The sequence below is a fragment of the Ambystoma mexicanum genome, chromosome 13 (genome assembly GCF_040938575.1).
Source record: "Ambystoma mexicanum isolate Mex_15411 chromosome 13, UKY_AmexF1_1, whole genome shotgun sequence".
NCBI classification, from domain to species: Eukaryota; Metazoa; Chordata; class Amphibia; order Caudata; family Ambystomatidae; genus Ambystoma; species Ambystoma mexicanum.
Genome location: NC_090938.1, coordinates 694,291,878 through 694,316,146, shown reverse-complemented (window position 1 = coordinate 694,316,146; position 24,269 = coordinate 694,291,878).

Below are 24,269 nucleotides of genomic sequence, written 5' to 3'. Positions count from 1 at the left end.
GTAACGCTCACCGTGCCTGCAGTCAGCATCCAGTCTTCAGCCACGCCCGCCTCGAATCCATAGCTCCTAGCAATAGAAGAAAGAAGAAGGAAAGGTTAGAAAACAGATAGTATTTCAATCCTTACCTGAATTCCGGATCCATCACGTCTTCGAACTTGAAAAATACATTGTTCGACACGCGTTGCATCGCCAGCTGCAGCGCCGCGCCATACTCACCAGTCCTCACAGCATTCTTCGATCCGGCGCAGCCTCCATCATTTTCTCCGCCGAATTCCACCATCTAGGGGACAAAAGAAACATAAGGTGAGCCGAAAAAGCCAACACATACAACCTCTCCACCATAGACTTACCTGATTAACAACCGGAGGCATTATTCTGTAACAAAACGCAACTTCTTACGCCGCACCTGTAAGGAGAGAGAAACCAGCAATTTAAACACACGCATCTTTTGCCGGACCGTGTTGGGTAATACAGACTCTTACCTGAACACCATCAGCTGCCACAAGACAATCTTCCCTTGGACCCAGCTGCAACACAAGAAAGGAATGTACAAGAGTGAACATCGGACATATTGGACTCCTTGAACTTTATACTGACGGGTTCTCTCCTGGAACTCTTCCAACGCCTTCAAACCAGTGAAGTAACTGGTATCTACGCGCCCCTGCATTCCACACAGGATGGAGAGCTCATCATTTACAAACATAAGGTGAGCTTACTGAAAGTGAATCGGTGGTGATTAGTGGGGAGAACAGTGGGGTGCCATTACTAGAATCCACGGGTGGCTAAATCCCTTTCTCCACTTGCAGGAGCATACTTCTACGGATCAAGCAGACGAGGTTAGGCAGTCCAGTCAAGTCTGCCATCTCTGCAATACGCTTCACGTTGGAGGAGGTCGCAGCTGTCCGGGTCCGATTGACGCCCCTGTGGGAGCCAGGTGAGCGTAACAGTCAGCCGGTCCATGGCGGCGAGCACCGTAATACGCAGGTTTGCGTGGTTGCGGAAGTCGGGGTTCGCTCCTGATGTGCAGTCCCGGCTCCTCAACATGCCCTTTGACAGTGAACATCTTTTTGGCAGCAAGGCTGACGAGAGCCTTGAGAGGTTGCAGACCTCCAAAGCTGCTGCGAAGTCGTTGGGCGCTGCAGTTCGACAACCTCTGCCTTTTCGTCCTAGGGGACAGCAATTGAGGGGTGGTTCCTTTCATTATTACTCATCCTTTGGTAAAGCGAGAGGAGCTGTCAGTCAAAGAGGCCACCGTAGGAGTGCCAGAGGTGGAAAACAGGGTACACAAGGTGCCAAGGCCGCTCGGCAGTTGCCTCTTTGCCCTCAGGCAACACTGCAGCCGCTACAACTCAGTCATGAGGCCATGTCCCATGGTTCGCCAGTTGGGGGAAGGCTGGCGTAGCATCTTGTAGAGTGGCGTGCCATTACTTCAGATGTGTGGGTTCTGGAGATCATACCCACGGCTACTGTCTTCCCTTTTGGCAGAGCCCTCACGACAATCCACCAGGGAACCTCTCTTTGAAGAGTCCGGATCCACTCCTTGCGCAGGAAATTCAAGCCCTGCTGGAGAAAGGCGCCATAGAACTGGTGCCGGTAGCGGAGAGGAACAAGGGATGGTATTCCCCTTATTTTTTGATTGCGAAGAAAGACGAGGGATTGAGACCCATCATGGACTTGCGCGGTTTGAACAAACTCCTCAGGAAGGACAAGTTCAAGATGGTGACTCTTTCTCAAGTCCTCCAGGACCTTCAACTTCAGGACTGGTTGGGGTCTCTCGACCTCAAGGATGCTTACTTCCATGTGCCGATCCATCCCAAGCACAAGAAGTACCTGAGGTTCGCAGTTGGCGACTCGCACTTTCAGTTTCGAGTCCTGCCGTTCGGATTGACCTCCGCCCCGAGGGTTTTCACCAAGCTCATGGTGGTGGTGGTGGCAGCGCATCTCAGGAAAGGGCGGATTCACACCTACCCCTATCTGGACGATTGGTTGATCAGGGGGAGCTCTCCCGAGCAAGTCCTGGATCATCTGTCCGTCACCTGCCACTCCCTTCACAGGCTGGGCATCTCCCTCAATTTAAAGAAGTCCCATTTGACACCAACGCAGCGGCTCCAGTACATCGGAGCAGTGCTCGACATGTCCCTGGGGCAGTGTTTTCCTCCTCGGGTGAGGGCTCTTCACATTCAGCAGATGGTTCACAAGTTCCAGTTTGCCCAGACTCCCCAGCGTCCGAGTTCTTGAGACTGCTCGGCCTCATGGCATCCTGCATTCTTCTAGTGCCAGAGGCTCATCTGCGGATGAGATCTTTGCAGTGGGCGCTCAAGCTCCAGTGGTCTCAGTCCTCCCGCAGGCTGTCGGACCCTGTTCAGGTGCCGCCCTCGGTAGCCCGGGACCTTCTGTGGTGGGCCGTTGAGGGCAATCTGATGAAGGGTGCCCCATTTTGGCTGCCCTGGCCGGAGGTGGCGATCGTGACGGACGCATCCCTCACGGGATGGGGGGCTCATGCCAACGAGCTGACAGTCAGCGGTCGTTGGTCTCCGTCGGAGTCCAGACTCCATATCAATGTGTTGGAGCGGAGGTCCGATAGGCTAGCCCTGAAGGCTTTTCTGACGACTGTGCGCGGGAAGATTGTCCTGATTCTGACGGACAACACGGTGGCCATGCACTACCTCAACAAAAAGGGGGGGGGGCAGGGTCACTTCCGCTGTGCAGGGAGGCGATGCAGCTCGAGTTCTGGGCCATCCAGCAGGAAGTTTCGATCTCGGCGGTTCATCTGGCTGGAGACGACAACGAGACGGCGGACGCTCTGAGCAGGCAGAGTACGATCTCTCACGAGTGGGAGCTGGCTCAGGAGATTCTCCTGGAGATCTTCGCCCTTTGGGGGACCCCTCAAGTGGATCTCTTCGCCTCCAGTGTCAACCGGAAGTGCGAAAGGTTTTGCTCGCGGGAATTTCCTCCAAAAGGAGCCTTAGGCAACGCGTTCGTGGTGGAGTGGTCATTCCCACTGCTGTATGCGTTTCCTCCAGTCCCCGTCATCCCGCAAGTGTTGCAGAGGTTACGGAGGTTAGGTTCCCGGATGATCCTCATTGCTCCGGCGTGGGCCCGGTGGACGTGGTACCCGGACCTTCTAGACTTGTCCATCTGCCCTCCACGTCGTCTTCCCTACCGAGACGATCTGCTCTCGCGGGAGGGGGGTCAGGTTCTCCATCCAGAGGTCAGATCCCTCAATCTTCACGCTTGGCTCCTGAAAGGTTGAGGTATAAGGATTGGGACCTCCCTGAAGACGTGATAGGAGGTGTTGCTCTCGGCCAGGCGGCCGGCAACTAAGTCTCTGTACCGTTGCCGTTGGAGAAAGTTCTGCGACTGGTGCAGAGTTCAGAATGTGGATCCTTTTGAATGCGACATTCCCATTGTTTTGTCTTTTTTGCTTTCTTTGGCCCACAGGGGCTTGCAAGTGGGGACCATTAAAGGTTACCTGGCGGCGCTGTCCATATTTAAGCACTCGCCTGAAGAGTGTTCCTATTTTAAGATTCCTTTAATTTCGCAGTTTTTGAAAGGGCTCACTAATGTGTTCCCTCCGTCACCTTTTTTGGTGCCAGGTTGGGATTTGAACCTTGATCTTAAGTTTCTTATGGGTGCTCCGTTTGAGCCTTTACATTCTTGCCCTTTGAGGCTGTTAACTCTGAAAACTGTGTTTTTAGTTGCGGTTACTTCCGCTCGCAGAGTGAGTGAGTTACGGGCACTTTCAGTTAAGCCACCCTTCACTGTATTTCACAAGGACAGGGTTGTTCTTAGAGTTTGTCCTTCTTTTCTTCCGAAGGTGGTTTCGGAATTTCATTTGAGCCAGAAGGTTGTTCTTCCTGCGTTCTATCCTCCTCCACATCCTGGTAAGGAAGAGGAGAGGCTCCATAGGCTTGATCCTAGGAGAGCGTTGAGCTTTTATATCTCGCGCATGTCCCGGGTCAGAGTGGACGATCAACTTTTCATTGGTTACGCTGGAAAGCGTTTGGGACAAGCTGTGACGAAACAGACTTTGTCTCGTTGGATTATTTTAGCTATCTCCGAGTGTTACCGCTTGGCGGGTAAGGACCCTCTGGCTGGCTTGCGGGCCCATTCTACCAGAGGAGTGGCTGCGTCTACTGCCCTGCAGAGGGGAGTTCCTATTCGTCACATCTGTGATGCGGCCACCTCGGCTTCAGTACATAATTTTGTACGTCACTATTCCCTCGATTCCATCAGGGGGCAAGATCTGGCCTTTGGCAAGGCAGTTCTCTATTCCGCAATTTGATTGGGCATGCTAAATTTGTATTCAAAATTCTTTCCCACCTCCTTGCTTGGTACTGCTTTGGGAGTCGGTCATAGATATGGAATACGTCGGAGGACCCAATCCCCTCGAAGAACAAGTTACTTTCTTACCTGGTAACGTTCTTTCGATGGGATGGTCCGACGACATATTCCATATCGCTCCCTCCCTGCCTTCCCCGCTGCAGAATTTCTTTTGCGATTGCAGCTTGCATTCCGCAAGGCCTCGTGTGTCTGACTGGCAGAAAACTGGTGGCACACGTTCTGGGAAAGACTATAACTGAGGCTATGGGCGTCGTGCGTCCTACTTATCACATCGGGTGACGGCCGTCAGAGGAGGTCCTCGGGGACGGCGCATCGACGTCATCGACGCCGGACGCAGACGCCAAAGATTTAACGAAGCAGCACAGCTGTGGACATTACCTGTCATAGATATGGAATACGTCGTCGGACCATCCCATCGAAAGAACGTTACCAGGTAAGAAAGTAACTAACTTGTTCTTTTAATTAAAAAAGTTTGAATAGCATCTAAAATGTCTGAGGAAGCTGTTTTTGTACAAGGTACACTTTCCTGCAGAATCTGCTGTGGTAATTGCAGCTCTAGAACCTTTGAAGGTCGGTGCTTTCAAAATAGCTAATTCCCTTAACAGAAAGAGTACAGCAAGGTGAAGCATGTATGGAAGGGTTTGCATGTTGTCCTTGTTCATTCACCCGTAGGGATTGAGAACACTGGGGAATAATAGTATCTGGAGGGCAATCGAGGATCTGAATCATTAAAACAAAGAGTTGAGACATAAGTATGGGGACACTCCAACTCATCTGACTGCGAGTGGCAGAGAAGGATCAATCCGGGTACGGGACCCCAGACTGAGGATAACACAAGCCCGAGACTGTTGTGTTGAGCCCAGCGACATTTGATTGTTGGATCCTTAAGGAGAAACCATGTTTTGTACTTCTGTAATCTGAATATTTTTTTAAAAAAATGTATTTATTGTGTCATGGTTTATCAACAAACCTTTCACAATCGAATACACATAACTCAGTCATAAAGCCTTCTATCAACATTTGAAGAGAAAAAACTGATAATGATTAAAAAGCTATTTCATAGTCATCAGATCATATAGAACTAATAATACAAAATTACATTCTAAAATACATTTTTTAGATGCTTCTTAATATAACAATTACTATGCCCAATGAAATGTCATTTCATAACACAAGTGCAGCAGCATTTAGCATAAAGTGCACGCTGCAATTTCAAAATCCTCCGAACATAGTAAACCAGTATAAGAAAATTACATTCTAAAATACATTCTAAAATACTTCATAGAGATAAAGTTACTATAACAAAAGAACACATCATTACATAACACAAATACAACAGCATCTAGCATAATGTGCACAATGCGGGCTAGAAACAGTTATTAGATATAACTCAATATTAATCCCCTACTTGAAGAGGAGAAAAACTAAGTGCTTAATCATATTATTTTCCTTTTTCCGTTGGATAGAATTACAGCGTTTCAGATCATAGGGTAAGGATGCAGCAACATCATTTTAAATTGCAAGGTGGCAACTGCAAAAAAGTAGCTAGTCCAAAACAAAACCTTTTCTTAAAAATATTTTCTTAAAATGCACCCTATGTGCTGGGGGCTGCTAAGTATCTATTGCCAGGTTCCACCTAACTTCTAAGGACCAAACGATGTACTACAAATTACACAGAATTTGGTATGATTGTCAAAATCAAACAGGGGATTAAGTAGCCCTAAAAATCAAATTGATATATCTCATTATGTCTACAGACAACATGTCCCCTGGATTTATCAACAAACCGTGCCACATACATTCCCAAGACCAAATTCCAAATTGGATCATGGATCTGCCAAAAACATCTACATGAGTTGCCATCAGCGTGCTGCACGACATCATCAGGTGTTTCAACGTCTCAATTTCTGAATGACAGACGCGACATACTCGCTCCTTTTTAGCGAGGCCCGCTCTCTCTCCCAAGACATCATTAGTCGGACAGACATTAAGTTTCACTCTCAGCAAAACAGTTCTGCATATTTTAGAAATGTTTTTGCAAATATGGTTGTAACGTGTTAAAAGATTTACATCTCCATAGAAATGATCATAAACTTTATAAGTTGCCAGCAGATTTCTATTGGCAAACCAGTCATGTTCTAAGAGTTTTTTCCTAACCCTATATGGATTGCATAGTATCTCAGCCTCATTCGAACCGATTTTAGTCAGTATAGTTTATTTTTTTGTTTAAATTTATTTTCTTAACTTTTTCAACATTATGCCATGACATTTAACCACATATTTTACAGCTATTATTGTTCAGCCTCATTACTCCTTATCCCACCCCCTACCCCCAGCTGCTACATTTCAGTATGAATACGGCACTGCAGGTACATTCTATAGACGGCCTTCTTGGTTCCAGGGGCTTCCCTTTTTCGGCTCCATGGCCCCTAAAGCGGTGGTTTTGTATTTGGGTGTTCTTGTTCCTCTAGAAACAGTTTTTGAAGCAGTGTTCTCCAGGTTTCAATGTCCGTGCTATTGTCTTCCTGGTCCAAGCGCATTTCCTCTAGCCATACTGCAGTCTGCGCTAGTGTCCATTACTCCAGATCCCTCCACCATTGTATGGCATCAGGACCAGTTTGTTTTTTACACTCCATTGCTATCCTGCGCTTGGCTAGAGCATACCCTAGGTCCTTTAGGTTTACTAATATGCCTGAGTTTCTTAGGCCTGGGAAACACCCCAACAAACAAGCTCCAGGGGAGTACACATTCATCACCATATCCACTTCTGACATCAACCGTGCCACCTCCTTCCAATATAGTGCCACCTTCGGACATGCCCAGAACATGTGAACCATATCCGCATTAACCAAGTTACATTTCGGACAACCTTGTACTGTGGCTTTATGGACTCTGACACTCTCTTGGGGGTCAGTTATGCGTGATGGGTCATATACATTTGTAGCATCTGCAATCTAGCATTTCTGGACACTTCTTTATGGTACGAAAGCACTCTTTCCCACACACCTTCCTTGAATGGCTCCTGAAGGTCGCTCTCCCAGCTCAATCTGGTGTTAGTAGTCCTATCGGGCTGTTGGCTCATTATTAGTTCATATATCCTAGACACCTCATGTCCTCCTTCTGATATGTCATATATTGTTTCTATCCCTACCAATTCCTGATACTCTTCTCCACTAGACAGCCACCTTAAATGTATACTATGTAGGGGGGAAGCATGTGTTAAATGTTGACCTGAATGTAGCCCTGTCACAGAAGCTAGCTTGTTAAACTTTTCAATTTTCCGTTCATTGAGGAGGTCACCTACTGTGGCCACTCCCATGGGCTCCAAATTCCTCTGCACCATCAACCTCTGCTACTGGCTATCGGCGTTCAGTGCCACTAGGGGGACCTGAAGGGAGTATGGCTCGACCATTTCCATCAACCTGCATGCTCTGTGCCACACCCTTTTCCCTTGTGTAAGCAAGAGGGGAGGGTTATCCAAATTTGCATCTTGTATCCAGACTATCTTTCAGGAAGAATGGGCTACATGCTGTTTGTAACAAGGGGGTGTCCTGAGTGAAGGCTATGCCACACATCAACCAGATCAAAGGCTTCCACTTGAGCATTGAGTGCCTTGGCTGGTGGGGCCGGGTGTTTGTATTTAGAATCCAACCTATCTATCCTAGGGTCGGGCAATTAAGATTCCCACCCCAGACCATGGTGCAGTGTCTATAAGGGCCTAATTCGGATACAGAGTATGGAGAGAGAAAAAAACCGCATCATGGTTCGGGGCATAGGTATTAACAAAGCACATCTCTCGCTTCTCTAAGAAATTGTGGACTAAAACCTTCCGGCCTTCCTTATCGGTTACTGTTTGGAGAATGCGGAAGGGCACTGGCGGGGCGATCCATATGAGTACCCCTCTAGCATAGGCTGATAAGGGTGAGCTTGTCACGCTTGCGCTCCATTTGGAAGAAAGGACCTTGTGTTTTTCTGGCGTTAGATGCATTTCCTGTAACAGGGCGACATCCACTTTCTGGCGGCGTAAGTAGGTCATTATCCGATTTCTTTTAATATAGTTATTCAGGCCCCTGGCATTCCAAGTGATCACTCTGAGGTCCCCTGCCATTATTCCGATTCTCCCCTGTCACCTCTCGTACGTACCTCACATCCATAACACACCCTATGACTAGCAGCTAACCCCCAACAATTCCCAACGCACCCAACTTCCCTTTGCCTCCTTCAACATCTCCCCCACCCCCTTTTAACTGCCCAACACTTGCCCAGGTAAGTTCCACATGCTCAGGCATCCCTGCTTTTCACTTCCGCACCGACCCAACCTCTCTGCGTCCAGTGTCAGTTGTGCAGCTGGCGGATACGTAACCAGTAGTGTCCGAAACTAAACAAATGTGTGGGTAGAGGCTATTCCTCACCACATCCTCCTCTGTATCGGCAGGAGGTTTGTAGTGTTAGCTCCCGCTCCCTAGCATCATCGGCCTAGAGTTCTTGCATCAGCCAGTCTCCTAGTTCTGATGTGGGTGTATGCTCCTTCCAGACTTATCCTCAGACCCCTTTGGGGGCCACGGATTGCTTCCCAGCAGCTTCCCCCATTTCTCCATCCTCTCTTGACGGTAAGCACTCACCGTACATCCCTTTATGGGCATCTCCCAGAGTGTCACGGAAATAGGCGCGTCCGATATTAATTATTTTAAGTATTGCTGGATACAACAGCATATATTTCAGGGTGGACTATCTGAGTCTCTGCTTAACGGAGGCAAATTGCATCCTGGATTTTTGTACCTGGAGGGTGTAGTCTGGGTACGCCTTAATTTTCCCCGATGCCAGCTGTATGATATGGCATTTATAACGCCTATACACAAGTGTTTCAAGGCGCGACGAGGCAAGGGAGGGGAACAGACGGAAGACAGTGTTATGCTCACCTGGTATCCACAGGGACGCCACCCAGCCGGGTTACTCGCTGGTATGCTTCTCAGCTTTGCCCTGATGTGGTCTGCGGGGAAGGTTCTGCCTGAAAATACAGGAGGACTGTGTTCAAGACTGACCGACTGGGGTAAGTATCCTCCCTCCACCCACGTATGCTTTCAGTCCCTCTGGCGCCCTCTCTTCACCTTATGGTAGAATTAGGCATGCTCTCCGTCCTTCCTTCTTTACAGGGGCACGTTGTCTTTCATGGGCGAGTGCAATCCAGTTACTTCACTGACGCCGGCCCGTTTGATATTGTTCAGGTAGGTCTTATTGCTGTTCTTTAGTTTTGTTGCTATCCTGCATGCCTTTCTTTGTTTTAAAATGTCTCTTTTTTTCTCCCTTAGGTATGCGAAGCTTCAGCGCGGCGAACTGGCTTGGTTGAGCCCCCGGTAAATGATGGTGCATTAAGAGCGCTATGATGCGGTAAGTAAGCGCTATGCACAGTGCTGCAAAGTCATGCCTTTGCTAACCTGTGTTTTCCTTCCTTGTAGGTAATGGTGTTCTTCAGCGCAAGTGGAATGTCCGGAGTGGTGCCAGCCAAGAGGCGACCAGCCAGGTAAGCCTTTTGAGCAGTTCTTAATTTGTAAATGTCTCTAAAGCTTTCTTTAATGTTGCCTCTATCTTCCTCTTTCAGGTCGTTCTGTCCGGGAGGCGTGCAGATTCGAGGAAGCTGTTCTCAGTAGCTGCGAGTGTTTAAAGATGAAGACTGCAGGTAAGATGCTGCTGCTAATGATGTTCCTTTTGTCTCCTTGCAGGTTCTGCTTCTCCGAGGTTCGAGGGAATAGCTGGACACGGTGAGCGTCATGTTGCAAGCTGCAACGTAAAACGAAGCATGTTCTGCAGTCAGGGTGTGGTTTATATAGCCCAGGTAAAGTAGTACCAGGGAAAGTTGTTCCAGGCCTGCCACACCCAAAACACTAGACCGCATAGCTTGGTTCTTAGGGAACCAAGCTATGTGGATGCCTCCATGTTGGCTGACAATACAAATAAGTAGTTCCCAAGCACATTGTTGTTCATGGTGTATGAGCCTGGCACCAGGACTGGCCCCACGAGGGCTTCTGAAGAAGATGCCAGGCTCTAGAGGCCCGAGTCCTGACTCCACCTGGCCAATGGGTTTGCCAGAGGGGGTTTTGGGCGAGGGTCGTGACAGCACTCCCCCCAAGGCCCCTCCCATGGTGTTCCTTCTGTCTGGCCCAGGTTTGGTTGGGAAGTTCCGATGGAATTTCCTGATTAGACGTGGTGCGTGGATATTCTCACTGGGCTCCCAGGATCTATCTTGTGGTTCAAATCCTTTCCAATCGACAAGATAATATAGCTTGGTCAAAGAGTATTTAGAGTCCAAGATATCTTTGACTTCGAATTCTGGTTCGCCGTCAACAAGTATGGGCTTGGGTGGTGTCCCAATCCGTGTGCCGGGTTGCATTGGTTTCAGGAGGGACACATGGAATACCGGGTGGATGTGTAGATTAGGTGGTAAATCCAGTTTCATGGCTGCTGGGTTGATAATTGCCTTAATGCTATAGGGTCCTAAGAATCTGGGATGAAAGGTCCGGGTTCCCTTGATGGGTACGAATTTTGCGGCTAACCAAACTTTGTCTCCTACTTGATAATCAGGGGCCTTTTTCCGGTGTTGGTTGGCGAATCTCTTTTGTTTTTCTTTGGCATGAATAAGGTGTTCCTTTGCCCTTTTGAAAGCCTGAGTAATGGTTGTGTGTAGAGTCTTTACCGCTGGCATTTCCAAGATGGCTGGAAGGTCTAGTTCAGAGGTACGTGGATGTCTGCCATGAAGGGTATAGAAGGACATTTGTCCCGTGCTTGAATGCAAAGAATTGTTATATGCATATTCGGCTATCCATAGTAGGTCTTTCGAATTCCTTTGTTCGTGGTGCAGCATGCACTGTTAATATTGCTCGAGTGTCTGAATTGTTCTCTCGGTTTGGCCGTCCGTTTGGGGATGGTGACTGGTAGATAGCCGAACATCGATCTGCGCCATTGCACAGCATTTTTTCCAGAAGTTTGAAACAAACTGGCTGCCTCGATCAGAGACCAGAACCGAAGGGAAGCCATGTAGCTTAACCACGCCATCCAGGAACACTTTTGCTAAAATGGCTGCGTCTGGGAGGCCTTTGAGAGGAATAAAATGGGCCATCTTCGAGAATAAGTCCACAACTACAAGGATGGTGTTGAACCCTTGGCTTGGAGGTAGATCAGTAATGAAGTCAAGGGAAAGAGTGTGCCATGGAACTGGAGGAATGTCCAATGGCTGTAGGAGACCAGATGGTTTTTGTTTCTGTGATTTATTTTGTGAGCAGACACCGCAGGACTGAATGATGTCCTTACGCCAGGTAGGCCACCAAAAGTTCTCTTTCACCTTAGCTAGGGTTTTGGCGATCCCAGGATGCTCTGGGATCAGTGGATCGCGATAGTTTGAAATAATATGATGTTGTAATTCCTTCTTGGGTACATATAGGTGATCCCTAAAAAAGGGTAGGTGGTCCTTGATGGTATATTGTTCTCCTTGAGTGTGCCATGCGAGGTAGGCATTAGGATTCATTGTCCGTTGGATTTCTTTTCGTAGTTCTGCTTATGTTAAGGCTGTCGTGATACCCAAGAGTTTGTCTTCAGGTATAATAGGTACTGGGTCTGGAGTTGTATATACTATTTCATCTATGCCCATGCGAGATAAGGCATCCGCCTTTCCGTTTCTGACTCCTGGTTGAAATGTGATTACATAATCGTATTCGGCGAAGAAAAGGGCCCACCGTAATTGGCGCGAGGATTGGGCCTTGGCTGTTTTGAGATATTGCAGGTTTCGGTGGTCTGTGATGACTGTAATGGTGTGTCTGGCCCCCAGAAGGTAGTGCCTCCAGGCTTTAAAGGCGGATTTGATAGCCAGGAGTTCCTTGTCCGTGATGGCATAATTAATCTCTGGAGGTGAGAACTTTTTCGACCAGAAGGCCACAGGGTGTAGCTGGCTGGTTTCCGGGTCTCTCTGTGAAAGGACAGCCCCCATTGCGAGACTGGACGCATCATTTTCAACGACGTAAGAGAGGTCTGGACGAGAATGTCGCAGGATTGGAGCGGAGGTAAGCCTTCGTTTAAGTTCCTGAAAGGCTTCTTCTGCTTCTTCGGTCCAAGCAAACTTTTTATAGTTTTTTCGTAATAGTCCTGTGATTGGGTGCACAACCTGAGAGAAGTCTGGGATGATCCGGCGGTAGAAGTTCGCAAAGCCGAGCATGCTCTGTACCCCTTTCAGAGAGGTCGGTGAAGGCCATTTCAGAATGGCATCTACCGTGTGCACGTCCATTCTGATGCCTCCTGGAGTAAGGATAAAACCAAGAAATTCTACTTCGGTGACGTGAAAAAAAGCATTTTTCAAGCTTTGCAAACAAGCGATGTTGACGAAGCTTGGTGAGGACTGAACGAACATGCCTGACATGATCTTGTTCCGAGGCTGAGTATACTAAGATGTCGTCTATGTACACTAAGGCGCACACATCAATTAACTCCCTTAAGACGTCATTCATGAAATATTGGAATGCCGCAGGAGCGTTGCATAACCCGAAGGGCATGACTTGATATTCAAATAAGCCGTACTTATTACAGAAGGCGGTTTTCCATTCATCTCTTTTTCTGACTCGGACCAGGTGGTACGCTCCTCGAAGGTCCAATTTGGTATAAATCTGGGCATCTTTAACTTGGTCTAGCATCTCAGGGATAAGTGGCAAGGGGTAGCGGTTCTTCACAGTGATCTGGTTCAATGCGCGGTAGTCAATACAGGTTCTCAAGTCTCCTTCCTTTTTCGATACGAAGAACAAAGGACTGGCTGCGGGGGACTTCGAAGGACGGATAAATCCATTTGCAAGGTACTGGTCTAAATAGGATTTCAAATGAAGGTTTTCTGGTTCTGTGAGAGCGTAGATCCTGCCGCAAGGGATTTGTGCACCAGGAACAAGGTCGATCTGACAGTCATAGGGCCTGTGCGGCAGCAATGTATTGGCTTGGTCCTTTCGGAAAACATCCTGGAAATCAGGGTATTTACTTGCCAAGGTATTAGTTGCTCCCAGGGTTGATACTGTCGCTCTGGGAGTCATGGGGATACAGACGTCGGATTTCTCCTCTTGGTAATAGCAGGCCGGGCAGCAGTCACCGGGGAAGGTTAATTTTCGTGCCCGCCAGTCTATCAAAGGGTTGTGAGCAACCAACCATGGCATCCCTAGTATTAGCCTGAACTGAGGTGCCTTGATGAGATCGAATGAAATAGACTCCCGATGTCCGTCCTGGCACAGCAAAGTTACCCTGGCTGTGCACTGGGTTACTGGTCCGGAAGCGATTTCTGTCCCATCCACGGTGGTGACAAAGCAAAAACAAAGAGGTGATGGCTGGAAGTTTTAGAATGAATCTTAACCACTGGCACTGCTCCGGGCACCCTCCAGACCATCGTACTTCGCCTGCCAAGCCATTACAGAAGGGGAATGACCATATACAAATCAGGCTTGGTCCCACCCCAAAAGGAGCAGTCCAGCCCGAATTGCTAAGTCACATCCCTTCTGTACGAGACCACAAGCATCCCCAAACATGTTTCGGCCTTGTTGGGCCTCATCAGTGAGGAGTAGCTTGGGTCTCTAGGCCCAGCAGGCACGGGACCCACGTCTGTGCATACCCGTCCCACTCGGGGTGACAAAGCAAAGACAAAGAGGTGATGGCTGGAAGGTTTACAATGAATCTTAACCACTGACATTGCTCTGGGCACCCTCCAGACCATCGTTCTTCGCCTGCCAAGCCATTACAGAAGGGGAAAGACCATAAGCAAATCAGGCTTGTTCCTACCCCAAAAGGGACAGTCTGTTTCGCTAAAGTCACCCCGAGTGGGACGGGTATGCCCAGACGTGGGTCCCGAGTCTGCGGGGCCTAGAGACCCAAGCTACTCCTCACTGAAGACGCCCAACAAGGCTGAAACATGTCTGGGGATGCTTGTGGTCTCGTGCAGAAGGGATGTGACCTAGCAGTTCGGGCTGGACTGCCCCTTTTGGGGTAGGACCAAGCCTGATTTGCATATGGTTTTTCCCCTTCTGTAATGGCTTGGCAGGCTGAAAAACGATGGTCTGGAGGGCTGCCCAGAGCTTTGCCCGTGGTTATGATTAATTCAAAACCTTCCAGCCATCACCTTTCTGTTTTGCTAAAGTCTCCACGGTGGTTACCTGGTCCATAGTTGGCTTAGAACACAAAGGAAGCCCCATCTCTGCTGCGTTCTTGATCAATATAATTTCCAACTGCACCGCTATCGATGTATGCTTCAACGGCATGCATTCTTGACGACTATTGGTCGTTAATTAAGATCACTGGTATTGCAAAGTGTGAGGTCAGCAACTCTTTCTTCTCACTCGACAAACTGACCTCTACGTTTGTCGAGCTTGGTAGTTTTCCGATTCCTTAGCTTCATCCTTCGAGGGGATTGGGTCCTCCGACGTATTCCATATCTATGACAGGTAATGTCCACAGCTGTGCTGCTTTGGAAAATCTTTGGCGTCTGCGTCGATGACGTCGATGCGCCGTCCCCGAGGACCTCCGCCGACGTCACCCGATGTGATAAGTAGGACGCGCGACGCCCATAGCCTCAGTTCCGTTTTTTCCCCGAACGTGTTCGCTTCGTGAATCTCGGTACGCCTCGACTCGTTGGAGTTACTGTTTTCTTTCTCGGTTCGTTGAACCTGTTCGGTTTGTTTGTGGCGATGTCCTTTTCATCTTCGACCCCGCGTCCGGGCTTCAAGAACTGCGGGGACTGTGGGTCCAAGATGTCGGTCACACACTCGCACAACGCCTGCCTCTGGTGCCTCGGGGAGGCCCACGATCCGGACGACTGTGTCGACTGCCAGTCGCTCACTGCGAAGGCCTTGCGAGAACGTAAGAAGAAACTGTCGGTAGGTCGGGTGTCTAACCCCCAGAAGTCGAGGTCTGCGGGGCTTTCGACCGATGACTCGAGGGGTGACTCTCTGCGTCGTCGTCGGAAGTCCGGTGGGTCTCCTTCCAGGAGTCGGTCTCGCCACTCCTCCGCCTCTTCTAGGCATTCCAGGAAGCGCCGGCATAGGTCGCCTTCCCCATCCTCTTCCGAGGACTCCGCCCGTCGGCGGGTTGCTTATCCCTCCATGCAAGCGACACCGGAGGAATGGGCTTCCTTCGGGAAGCAGATGCTAGCGATTCTGGAATCGCAGTACACCGGTCCGCCTGCGCCTCCGAGTGGGGTCGGTCGGCACCGGTCGAGAGACACTGCCCGTACGCCTTCGGGCTCGGGTGGTCGGCACGGCTCGCGGGAGAGGTCCCGCTCGGACAAGGGTAGCCGTTCTCGCCATGCCCATTCCAGGTCCCGCTCCTCGACGCGCTCGAGACCGCGTGATCCTGTGCCGTCTTCGAAGAAGATGTCGACGATTACTCTCGAGGTTCCGTGTTCGAGGGGGTCGTCGACGCCGTCAGCGTCCAGGCTGTCGAGAGACACGCTCGGAGCTCCGACTTCGAGGACTGTGTCGACGCTGCCGATGCTGGAGGCGTTGCAGCTGACGTTGACGCCGATTCGCTCTACGTCGACGCCTTTTCTGTCGACGCCGACTCGCTCGGCACCCTCGACACCTTTTCTGTCGACGCCGGCGCCCTCGCCGCCTTTCGGGGCAGTGGTGTTGGAGGGGCCCCGTGGCACGGGGTTTGCCCCTAGAAAGGCTATGGCCCGGCACTGCTTTGGTCCACAGAGGTCTTCCTCTCCCCGCCTGGAGTACATTTCAGAGGGTGATGAAGGCTCTGATGGCGGTCTGGTTCCGGTTATGGTTCCGGATGAACTTATCTCGGGCCATAGTCAGTTTGATGACCTGAGGCAGTCACTGCATGATGCCAGTGGATTGGACACCTCTCCGGAGGTGGAGTTTTGTCAGCCGGAGCCTGGCACTCATGCCGATTCGTCATATCAGCGCCTTATGTCTCGGGTTACCGAGTACTTGGGTTGGTCAGCTCCCCCAGGGGAGTTCGTTCAGGATGATCTCACGGACATCCTTGATCTCAGTCCACCCACTGACCCGGTTTTGCCTTTTCATATGGCTTTGCAGAGAAGGGTGGCGGCGGCTTGGACTGCTCCGGAGAGTCTCCCGGCAGTGGGCAAGTCTTTGTCGCGAAAATACTGTCCAGCCAGTAGCGACCCCTGCTACTTGTCTAGGCACCCCACCCTGGAGAGTTTGGTGGTGCGGGCGGCTACGGCCCCGGCAAAGCAGGCGTCGTATCCTACCATCCCTCCGGATAGGGACGACAAACGTTTTGACGGTTGGGCGAAGAAAGTGTTTTCTTCTGGGGGTACGGCGCTTCAGGCGGCCAACTCCATATATGCCTTGTCTCGTTTCACGCACACTCTGTGGAACTGTGTTGCATTAGCGGCTGATCATATTCCCGAAGGGGACGAACGGGATGGTTTCCTTTCTATGGTTCAGGATGGGAAGGATGTCATGTGTGAGGCCGTTCAGTCGGGTTTGGACTTGGCGGATTGTGTCAGCCGGTCCATGGCGGCGAGCACCGTAATGCGCAGGTTTGCGTGGTTGAGGAAGTCTGGGTTCGCTCGTGATGTGCAGTCCCGGCTCCTCAACATGCCCTTTGACGGTGAACACCTTTTTGGCAGCAAGGCTGACGAGAGCCTTGAGAGGTTGCAGACCTCCAAAGCTGCAGCGAAGTCGTTGGGCGCTGCAATTCCCCAACCTCTGCCTTTTCGTCCTAGGGGACAACAATGGAGGGGAGGTTCCTTTCGCTATTACTCGTCCTTCAGTAAAGCGAGAGGAGCTGGCAGTCAAAGAGGCCATCGTAAGAGTGCCAGAGGTGGAAACAAAGGTACTCGAGGTGCCAAGGCCGCTCGGGCAGTTGCCTCTTTGCCCTCAGGCAACGCCGCAGCCGCTACCACTCAGTCATGAGGCCAGGTCCCATGGTTCGCCGGTTGGGGGAAGGCTGGCGCAGCATCTTGTAGAGTGGCAAGCCATTACTTCGGATGTGTGGGTTCTGGAGATCATAACCCACGGCTACTGTCTTCCTTTTCGGCAGAGGCCTCACGACAATCCACCAGATCTACCTCCGTGTAATGGATTTAACACCATTCTAGTTATTGTGGATCTTTTTTCCAAGATGGCCACTTTATTCCTTTAAAAGGATTACCTTCCGCTTTGATTTTGGCCAAGGAATTTCTCGAAAACATTGTTCGAATCCATGGATTTCCTTCCGTATTGGTCTCTGACCGAGGTAGTCAATTCATTTCGCAATTTTGGAAGAAATGCTGTCAATTGGCGCAAATCGACGTAAGGCTATCAACCAGTCACCACCCCCAAACTGATGGTCAGACGGAGAGGACCAACCAGACTCTTGAACAATACCTACGTTGTATGCTACACCAAACCGAAAGCAATTGGAAAGATATTTTATGGATTTCCGAATACACATACAATAACTCTGTACATTCAGGAACTGGACAAAGCCCCTTTTATACCATATATGGACATCATCCTCGAACCTCAGAACTCGATTCGCCGCAACACTTAGAAATGCCTGCAGTGACTCATCTGCACTCTACTATTACACAAGCCTTTAAGGAAGCAATAGAACACTTAAAACAAGCAAAGGAGAAATACAAGAAAAATGCTGATCGACATAGAAGTGAAACTCCACAATACCAGATTTGAGATCAAGTTTGGCTGGCTACAAAACACATACCTCTAAAGAGAACTCGAACTTTCAATCCTAGATATTTGGGACCTTACACCATTAAAGCCATTTCAACCCAGTGTCCGTCAAATTGGAATTACCCTCTAATATGCAGATTCATCCTGTCTTTCATGTTTCACTTCTAAAACCAGTTCAACCTGGGACAAGATTAACCAAGCCACCTGACCCCATCCTAATAGATGGAGAACCTGAATTTGAGGTAAAGAATATTCTGGACTCTAAGATGGTTAAATCAAGACTTTTTTATTTAATCGACTGGAAGGGTTATAGACCACTGTTAAGAATTGAAACACAATGGATACAGGAGAATGATTCAGAGGTTCTCGTAAAAGGATACAGACTGGTAGCAATAAAGGATACACTCGAAGAAGTCTTCCACCAGAAGATGTGAGAGGTAGGGCGTAGTGTATCAAAAAATAACCTTCTAACTAATGTCACTCTCTGACTAGTAGAACTCAGTCAGATAGAGCTATTAGTGGGAAGGGCGTAAGTGGACCAAGATTCACCAGGCTGTTGATAAAGAGGAACGAATTTAGAATGATGGTTGGAATTGAAGGACAATAAGAACATATGTTGAACACACTAACCTGGAGGTGTAGCCAGGGAAACCTGGGTGTGTAGCCAAGGAAGTCTCAAGAAGTCCGAAGAATCCAAGGAAACAACGGCAAGGAAAGGGTAGTGAGGGATCTAACCCGAGCGGAACGAGGGCTGCACTAGAGAGGAGTTGGTGCACACACAGGAAAGCGTCCAGAGTCCAGTGCACGTGTAGAAGGAGAGTATTAGAATCTTGATTCAGGAGGTACAAGTCCTTAATACAGTAGAAGTTCGATGAACGCAGGATCTTGGTAGATGGAGGCAGAGCCGTAATCTGCAGGTTGTTGTTGCTGCCGGGTAGACAGCCGAAGTCTCTATACAGCAATAGGAAGCTGCGGTGTGGAGCAACAATGCGGCAAGCTTCCAATAGAAATAGTAGGAAGATGTTGCGGGTAAATGGTGGGACTCCGTTTGAATGAGGAGTGGAGAACCGCGTGCGAGCGCGGAGGAAACATGCAGCTCAATAAAAGTTGGAAATTGCCAGGAAATGCGTCGGAACGTGGGATGGCAACCGTACCTTAGGAAGTAGAAGAAAAATGTCTGCGAAAGGCAGAAGTAAGCTCCGGAACGCGAAATGAACAACAAACGATCAGAAGCGCGGTTGCAAGACTTCCGCTTCGTTAAATGGAGTCAGCTGACGTGCGTAGCAGACACGTGAACATAAACGTCATCACGTTGGTCATGTGATCCATACCTTTGGATTAGCGCCTCCCAGATAACTTCCATTGAGTGTAGAATGGTCTAGCCGTTCTCAAGGCTGCGGAAGCCGGAAAACAGGAACTTTTGGGTTTCACAACGGAGCCAGCTGGAGAGGATGGAGAGGGCAGAGAGGTAGGCATGACAACCACAAGAAAGGTCATGGGAGCCTAGTGACCACGTTCATGCACCTCGGTTGGTGAAGAAATTCCATCGGAACTTCCCAGACAAACCAGGACCAAGGGGGGAGAGCACCTTTAGGAGGGGTCTTGGGGGGGGGGGGGGGGGGGAAGAGTGCTGTCATGATGCCTACCCCCGGGCATCCGGATCAAGCCCATCAGCCCCAGAGCAGGCCCGGAGCAGGCATCCAGATATTTATAAAACCCCAGCAGCCCCGGCTGGGGGCTGTCTGGGTTCAGTCCTGGCACCTTGGGCGCCATGCTCATAGACTTTACTTAACTCATGCAGACCATGCTGCAAATGAATCCAAGCCAACGTGAGGCCTGGATGGGACTATTTTACTACAGGGACTATTTTTTACTCGGGTTTGGTTCTAGGGACTTCTTACCTGGAACTACTTTGGAGGCTGTTTAAACCACGCCCGAACAGCAGCACATGCTTCGCGTTATTCTGCTTCCAGCAGCGTAACGCTCACCGTGCCTGCAGTCAGCATCCAGTCTTCAGCCACGCCCGCCTCGAATCCATAGCTCCTAGCAATAGAAGAAAGAAGAAGGAAAGGTTAGAAAACAGATAGTATTTCAATCCTTACCTGAATTCCGGATCCATCACGTCTTCGAACTTGAAAAATACATTGTTCGACACGCGTTGCATCGCCAGCTGCAGCGCCGCGCCATACTCACCAGTCCTCACAGCATTCTTCGATCCGGCGCAGCCTCCATCATTTTCTCCGCCGAATTCCACCATCTAGGGGACAAAAGAAACATAAGGTGAGCCGAAAAAGCCAACACATACAACCTCTCCACCATAGACTTACCTGATTAACAACCGGAGGCATTATTCTGTAACAAAACGCAACTTCTTACGCCGCACCTGTAAGGAGAGAGAAACCAGCAATTTAAACACACGCATCTTTTGCCGGACAGTGTTGGGTAATACAGACTCTTACCTGAACACCATCAGCTGCCACAAGACAATCTTCCCTTGGACCCAGCTGCAACACAAGAAAGGAATGTACAAGAGTGAACATCGGACATATTGGACTCCTTGAACTTTATACTTACGGGTTCTCGGCTGGAACTCTTCCAACGCCTTCAAACCAGTGAAGTAACTGGTATCTACGCGCCCCTGCATTCCACACAGGATGGAGAGCTCATCATTTACAAACATAAGGTGAGCTTACTGAAAGTGAATCGGTGGTGATTAGTGGGGAGAACAGTGGGGTGCCATTACTAGAATCCACGGGTGGCTAAATCCCTTTCTCCACTTGCAGGAGCATACTTCTACGGATCAAGCAGACGAGGTTAGGCAGTCCAGTCAAGTCTGCCATCTCTGCAATACGCTTCACGTTGGAGGAGGTCGCAGCTGTCCGGGTCCGATTGACGCCCCTGTGGGAGCCAGGTGAGCGTAACAGTCAGCCGGTCCATGGCGGCGAGCACCGTAATACGCAGGTTTGCGTGGTTGCGGAAGTCGGGGTTCGCTCCTGATGTGCAGTCCCGGCTCCTCAACATGCCCTTTGACAGTGAACATCTTTTTGGCAGCAAGGCTGACGAGAGCCTTGAGAGGTTGCAGACCTCCAAAGCTGCTGCGAAGTCGTTGGGCGCTGCAGTTCGACAACCTCTGCCTTTTCGTCCTAGGGGACAGCAATTGAGGGGTGGTTCCTTTCATTATTACTCATCCTTTGGTAAAGCGAGAGGAGCTGTCAGTCAAAGAGGCCACCGTAGGAGTGCCAGAGGTGGAAAACAGGGTACACAAGGTGCCAAGGCCGCTCGGCAGTTGCCTCTTTGCCCTCAGGCAACACTGCAGCCGCTACAACTCAGTCATGAGGCCATGTCCCATGGTTCGCCAGTTGGGGGAAGGCTGGCGTAGCATCTTGTAGAGTGGCGTGCCATTACTTCAGATGTGTGGGTTCTGGAGATCATACCCACGGCTACTGTCTTCCCTTTTGGCAGAGCCCTCACGACAATCCACCAGGGAACCTCTCTTTGAAGAGTCCGGATCCACTCCTTGCGCAGGAAATTCAAGCCCTGCTGGAGAAAGGCGCCATAGAACTGGTGCCGGTAGCGGAGAGGAACAAGGGATGGTATTCCCCTTATTTTTTGATTGCGAAGAAAGACGAGGGATTGAGACCCATCATGGACTTGCGCGGTTTGAACAAACTCCTCAGGAAGGACAAGTTCAAGATGGTGACTCTTTCTCAAGTCCTCCAGGACCTTCAACTTCAGGACTGGTTGGGGTCTCTCGACCTCAAGGATGCTTACTTCCATGTGCCGATCCATCCCAAGCACAAGAAGTACCTGAGGTTCGCAGTTGGCGACTCGCACTTTCAGTTTCGAGTCCTGCCGTTCGGATTGACCTCCGCCCCGAGGGTTTTCACCAAGCTCATGGTGGTGGTGGTGGCAGCGCATCTCAGGAAAGGGCGGATTCACACCTACCCCTATCTGGACGATTGGTTGATCAGGGGGAGCTCTCCCGAGCAAGTCCTGGATCATCTGTCCGTCACCTGCCACTCCCTTCACAGGCTGGGCATCTCCCTCAATTTAAAGAAGTCCCATTTGACACCAACGCAGCGGCTCCAGTACATCGGAGCAGTGCTCGACATGTCCCTGGGGCAGTGTTTTCCTCCTCGGGTGAGGGCTCTTCACATTCAGCAGATGGTTCACAAGTTCCAGTTTGCCCAGACTCCCCAGCGTCCGAGTTCTTGAGACTGCTCGGCCTCATGGCATCCTGCATTCTTCTAGTGCCAGAGGCTCATCTGCGGATGAGATCTTTGCAGTGGGCGCTCAAGCTCCAGTGGTCTCAGTCCTCCCGCAGGCTGTCGGACCCTGTTCAGGTGCCGCCCTCGGTAGCCCGGGACCTTCTGTGGTGGGCCGTTGAGGGCAATCTGATGAAGGGTGCCCCATTTTGGCTGCCCTGGCCGGAGGTGGCGATCGTGACGGACGCATCCCTCACGGGATGGGGGGCTCATGCCAACGAGCTGACAGTCAGCGGTCGTTGGTCTCCGTCGGAGTCCAGACTCCATATCAATGTGTTGGAGCGGAGGTCCGATAGGCTAGCCCTGAAGGCTTTTCTGACGACTGTGCGCGGGAAGATTGTCCTGATTCTGACGGACAACACGGTGGCCATGCACTACCTCAACAAAAGGGGGGGGGGGCAGGGTCACTTCCGCTGTGCAGGGAGGCGATGCAGCTCGAGTTCTGGGCCATCCAGCAGGAAGTTTCGATCTCGGCGGTTCATCTGGCTGGAGACGACAACGAGACGGCGGACGCTCTGAGCAGGCAGAGTACGATCTCTCACGAGTGGGAGCTGGCTCAGGAGATTCTCCTGGAGATCTTCGCCCTTTGGGGGACCCCTCAAGTGGATCTCTTCGCCTCCAGTGTCAACCGGAAGTGCGAAAGGTTTTGCTCGCGGGAATTTCCTCCAAAAGGAGCCTTAGGCAACGCGTTCGTGGTGGAGTGGTCATTCCCACTGCTGTATGCGTTTCCTCCAGTCCCCGTCATCCCGCAAGTGTTGCAGAGGTTACGGAGGTTAGGTTCCCGGATGATCCTCATTGCTCCGGCGTGGGCCCGGTGGACGTGGTACCCGGACCTTCTAGACTTGTCCATCTGCCCTCCACGTCGTCTTCCCTACCGAGACGATCTGCCCTCGCGGGAGGGGGGTCAGGTTCTCCATCCAGAGGTCAGATCCCTCAATCTTCACGCTTGGCTCCTGAAAGGTTGAGGTATAAGGATTGGGACCTCCCTGAAGACGTGATAGGAGGTGTTGCTCTCGGCCAGGCGGCCGGCAACTAAGTCTCTGTACCGTTGCCGTTGGAGAAAGTTCTGCGACTGGTGCAGAGTTCAGAATGTGGATCCTTTTGAATGCGACATTCCCATTGTTTTGTCTTTTTTGCTTTCTTTGGCCCACAGGGGCTTGCAAGTGGGGACCATTAAAGGTTACCTGGCGGCGCTGTCCATATTTAAGCACTCGCCTGAAGAGTGTTCCTATTTTAAGATTCCTTTAATTTCGCAGTTTTTGAAAGGGCTCACTAATGTGTTCCCTCCGTCACCTTTTTTGGTGCCAGGTTGGGATTTGAACCTTGATCTTAAGTTTCTTATGGGTGCTCCGTTTGAGCCTTTACATTCTTGCCCTTTGAGGCTGTTAACTCTGAAAACTGTGTTTTTAGTTGCGGTTACTTCCGCTCGCAGTGAGTGAGTGAGTTACGGGCACTTTCAGTTAAGCCACCCTTCACTGTATTTCACAAGGACAGGGTTGTCCTTAGAGTTTGTCCTTCTTTTCTTCCGAAGGTGGTTTCGGAATTTCATTTGAGCCAGAAGGTTGTTCTTCCTGCGTTCTATCCTCCTCCACATCCTGGTAAGGAAGAGGAGAGGCTCCATAGGCTTGATCCTAGGAGAGCGTTGAGCTTTTATATCTCGCGCATGTCCCGGGTCAGAGTGGACGATCAACTTTTCATTGGTTACGCTGGAAAGCGTTTGGGACAAGCTGTGACGAAACAGACTTTGTCTCGTTGGATTATTTTAGCTATCTCCGAGTGTTACCGCTTGGCGGGTAAGGACCCTCTGGCTGGCTTGCGGGCCCATTCTACCAGAGGAGTGGCTGCGTCTACTGCCCTGCAGAGGGGAGTTCCTATTCGTCACATCTGTGATGCGGCCACCTCGGCTTCAGTACATAATTTTGTACGTCACTATTCCCTCGATTCCATCAGGGGGCAAGATCTGGCCTTTGGCAAGGCAGTTCTCTATTCCGCAATTTGA